A 5,167-nucleotide genomic window follows, 5' to 3' on the forward strand; every position below is an offset into this window, starting at 1 on the left:
TTCTCCTTGCCATTATATTCCACATTCTCGGGGAAGAACTGCAGGCGTATGGCTGCCTTCAGTTCGGCCCATGTCTCGAGAGCATCTTCACCGGCCTTGATGGCTTCGTACTTCACATGCCACCAGAGTTTAGCATCACCCTGAAGATACATGGCAGCAGTTACTACCTTCTTAGCTTCCTCCAGATCCCCAATAGCATCGAAATACTGTTCGACGTCAAATATGAAGTTTTCCACTTCCTTGGCATTCCTAGCTCCACTGTATGGCTTTGGCTCAGGAATTTTCAGCTTCTTTGTCACGGGAGCGGAGTTCACAGCACCTCCGATTTGGTTTCCACCTCCCCGGAGTAGGCCCTGTAAAGCAGAGTTGACAACATTGAGTTGGTCTGTCAATTTGTCAATGGTTTGTTGCATGGCAGTCACCTTTTCTGCCTCTTGTGCCCTGTGGGCTAAATCCTCGGTGCGCTCCTGCTGGAGCCCCTCGAATTTGTCAAAGATTTCGGCTGCCTCTGTGGCTGCCGTCTGCCGGTCTCCCTCGGAGTCGCGACTGATGTTTTCAACGTCAACTTCGACCCGAAGCACTCTGCGGTCCAGGTCGTCCAACCTTTGCAGTAGGCTGGTTCTTAGTTCAGGCACCGTATCCATGATAGGCCGCCATACCTCAACCATCCCTTCGAGGGCCGCAATGCGGTCCCCATGATTCACCATGGTCAGAAATGGTGGTATGTCAATACGTTCCCTCGTCCGATGTCGAGCCTGCGCTCTGATACCAACTGATACGCGGCGCCTTCCTGAGATTCCTTGGAAGGGCGACGTACGGCTAGGCAACTGATGTCAGTTCAGTTGCTGTCCGCCAACTGAGGTCCCCTCCGTACGCTAGACGAGATTGTCAGTGCCGTACGGGAAAACCAATGTCAAGAGCAATTGAGAGAACAGAATGAGAATTCAGAATGAAAGAAAGCTTGATTGCATTAATGAAAGCTATTACAGAAAAGCATCGCGGTGTCGAGGGGGAGAGACACCAGTACAGAGAATTGCTTGCTTGCTAGAAAGTTTTGATTGCTTGATCCCCCCTAATAGTACTTAAAAAAAATAATCCAAAGTTACAGGAGTAGACCTAATTAAGCTAGAGAAACATAATGGAAGTGCATGAAATAAACTACTCTATATTTACAATGAAAATGACTTAGTTTTCTATAAGGCAGCAGCAGGTCCGTTGTCAGCAGCAGTGTCTTTGGCATCACGGTCTGCGCGCGCGGCGCTGTTGGCTTCTGCCTGCGGCATGGCGCTCGCGAGGGATATCGGTGGGGCGACAGAGGCACCTGCGCGCTTGTCACTTGGCGCGGCCAAGACCACGGGGCCGTCCGTGGCGCTAGGCATTGGGAGGTTCGCTAGGACGCCACGGGGCGCGCCCAAGGGGTCATGGGGCATGGCTGGAAAGCCGCCCATGACATTACTAGTGCAATAGTTAATCCGAGTTCACCTTGGCTCTCGCTTCAAAATTCTTATGAAGACTCTGGTGACACATGTGTGTGATAGGGTCCTCATAAACGTCAAAGATTGGTGATGTTGTCATTATAAGTGTGTGAAGCCTATAGTGTAGTTGATGGATTATATTGAAGGATCTATCGATTTGCATTAGCTTCCTATAGCTAGCAAAGGAAACTAAGTCAACCTATGACCGAATAAAAAAGAGTTTGTCACTCTTTTTCACATACACCGGGAGAAAAGGTTACGATAGCGAGCCCCTCCCGGCCGGAGAGCCTCCGGGACAAGTTGTAAAATACACCGGTTTTCCTAAAAAAGTATGTGTAATCATTTAAGATCTTTGGATTACGATTTAATGATGTTGTTGCCTTGGTATATCTTCATCTATCAGTAAGTTAATCATTAAAAGTACTTTAAACAAACATAAAAATTTAAAGACCAAAGTGGTCCTAATTAATTATGTCACACTATTTTTTTTTTTTTTTGCTTGTTCCAAAAAAATAATTCTTTTTTAAATTTAAAAATAATTTAACGTTAAACTTCTCATTTTTTTCTATGCTAGAATAGTTTATAGCCGTGCTAAGTCAAATACCATAGTATAATTTGGGATGAGAAATAGTTCTTATTTGAAAGGAACCAAACAAATTAATAGGTCTGGTAGAAAACTTTCATATAAAATCCTACACTGCCTTGACATATGGCGGTCGCAGAGGCGTATTTAGTGTAGAAGCTATGGGTTCAACTGAACCCATAACTTTCACCGATACTCTGTATTTTTGTCCAAAATATTATTAAGTATGTATAAATAATAGATTTTGAACCCATTAAATTAGATGAGATATGGTAGTGCGAATCTGAACCCATAAAATTTACTTTGTTCATTAGCCTTTGTGTAGACTTTGATAATGTTATCCCAATTAAGTATAAAAAGATGCATATAGTATGAAATGATAGGAAAACTGAGAAAAAAAAAACAGTTTTATTTATATAATTACATCTTTAACATATTTTTTACATACGAGTCCAATTCTTTTTTACAAGTTAAACACATGAAAAATCTTTTTGAAAATTATTAAAAGTGAGGTTAGAATCCAATACTTCTTTCTATTATGATACCATATTAAAGTATGTAACTATATATCTCATTCAAAAGATTAAACCATATATGAGTGAAAGCCCACCTTCTCGAATTTTACTAGTGATTTTCACAAGCTATTACTATTTTTTAAGATTTCCCATCTCGTATTCGGTATCAGTATTAGAGCTCGACGACTAATCCAAATTTGTATCGTGTAAAGCCCATAAAAGAGAAAGCACTCCCGACCAATATTTCTTTCATTCACAGAGTTCAAACCCAAACCTCTAATTAAGAAAAAAAGGATCATATTCATTTTACCACGAGCGTACTACTAGCATTACGATAGGCAATAGGTATAGCTTTTGTTAGACAGCTTTTAGCAATGCCATCAAGTTATTATTTATTATTTTTTAAAATTTCATCCAGTATTCCATACCATTATTGAATCCTGACTAATTAATTCAGATTATTTCGAATTCGTATCATGTAAGGCTCATAATAAAGAAAGCACTCCGAATTAATATTTCATTTATTCATAAAGCTCAAATCCGAACCTCTAATTAAGGATGAAGCGTACTATTAACATAATGATAGTTAATAGGTATAGCTTTTGTTAGACAGCTTTTAGCACTGCCATCAAGTACTTCAGAATATCTTTATTTTATTTTCGAAAAGCAAGTAATTAGCTTTACTGAGAAGCATAAATGAATCCAAAAAGATAGCATCAACGCAATCATCATCATCAGTGTCTTCTTGGAAAGTCTACTTAAATTCATAAATAATCTTATAATCACGTCAAAAGGATGCTTGTTTTTTTTCCTCCAATTATTTTTAGCCATTCGGTATCCAATACATATTCGTTCGACTAATTTAAATTCATGTCATATAGGATTCATTAAAAGAAAAACACTATCTATCAGGAATTTCTCAATTGCAGAGCTCGAATATGAAATCTCCGGTTAAAAAGTGAATGAATCTCATCTATCTGCCACGTCTCTTGCTGGTCCACGGTACTACCAAAATAAAAAAGAAAATTAAATGAAATATGAAATGGTAGAAAGGTATGAAAAAATGTAGGTAGACGCTCTTACTACTTCGTTATTAATGGCATGTCTAAGTCGACATATAATTTGGTGTAAACACCTACTACGAGTAAGTTTTTTACCGTCGATTTTTCACCACTTTTCTGTTGAGCTTGGAGTTTAGACTTGTATTCCTCGTTCCTAAGTGTGTCGCGCCTTAGGAAGAGCAGAATGTAACGTTTTGATAAAATCATTATTCAAATGCTTTTGATATTGTGACACCCGAGGGCGGGCCAACAAGGGCGGGTCGAATAGGACGGTAGGATTCTATGCTGGCAAGCTTTTGAAGAAGTGGTGTATATGTCACCTTAGGCAAATCCCACATCGAAATGATAGAGGAAATTGAAGAGCTCTATAGGGCACAATTCGCATGATACGTGCTCTTTTAGGCTCGATGACGGCATAATCCAAAGGACAAGTCCATGAGATTTGTTGGGCCAAAAAGGGTTGAAATGGGTTGAGTCAATATAGGCTAAACAATGGGTTATAACCCGGGGGAAGTGCACAAATAGCCACTAAAAGCAGCTGCTTTTATTTTAAAGCCACCGTTTTCAATGTATTTAGGCTTTAGCCACTACTTTAATAAACTTATACTTGACTGGACGAAAATACCCTTCTGATATAAGTTATACCTACGCTATTATAACACACTCGACGAAAACCAAAAGCATCAGCAGCAGCCGGCGATCCAGCAGCAGCAGCAGCGACTGGACGAAAAATTCAAAATTCTCATCCAAAAAATCGACATAGATAAACAGTAAGTTATACTTTCATGTGTTTCTATCGATTTTTTACTTCGATAAAGTTATACTTTTTCCGATTTGTATTGATTTGATTATATAATAGATAAGAATTTGATTTTTTTTTTTTGAATTTCTGGATTGATAAACTTAAGGACATCGCCTCCTATGATAATTCTATAAAACTTGAGCACATAATATTAAGGACATAGTGTCTTCATTTTGGAAATTGAATTCAAAAATTAAGGACACAATGTCCTTAACTTTGATTCTACTGTCCTCATTTTGCAAATTGAATTGAAAAACTTAATGACACAATGTCCTTCACTTTGTTGTTGTTCTTCTGTATAATAAGTCCTGAAGTTTGAGTTTCAAATTGAACAAGTTAAGGACAGGAAGTCCTTAAGTTAGAATTATAGATTGAAAAGTTAAGGACATAAGTCCTTAATTTTTGACTTGCAGGTTAAAAAGTTTAGGACAGGCAGTCCTTAACTTTTAATTCCAAGTTTAAATGTTACGGACAGGCGGTCCTTAAGTTTTGACTTGCAGGTTAAACAGTTTAGGACAGGCAGTCCTTAACTTTTAAATCCAGGTTTAAATGTTAAGGACTGGCAGTCCTTAAGTTTTAATGTCTGGCTCAAAAGTTAAGGACAGGCAGTCCTTAAGTTTTAATTCCAAGTTCAAAAGTTAAGGACTGGCAGTCCTTAACTTTTAATTCCATGTTCAAAAGTTAAGGACAGGCAGTCCTTAAGTTTTAATTCCAAGTTCAAATGTTAAGGA

The sequence above is a fragment of the Nicotiana attenuata genome, chromosome 3 (genome assembly GCF_001879085.1).
Source record: "Nicotiana attenuata strain UT chromosome 3, NIATTr2, whole genome shotgun sequence".
NCBI classification, from domain to species: domain Eukaryota; kingdom Viridiplantae; phylum Streptophyta; class Magnoliopsida; order Solanales; family Solanaceae; genus Nicotiana; species Nicotiana attenuata.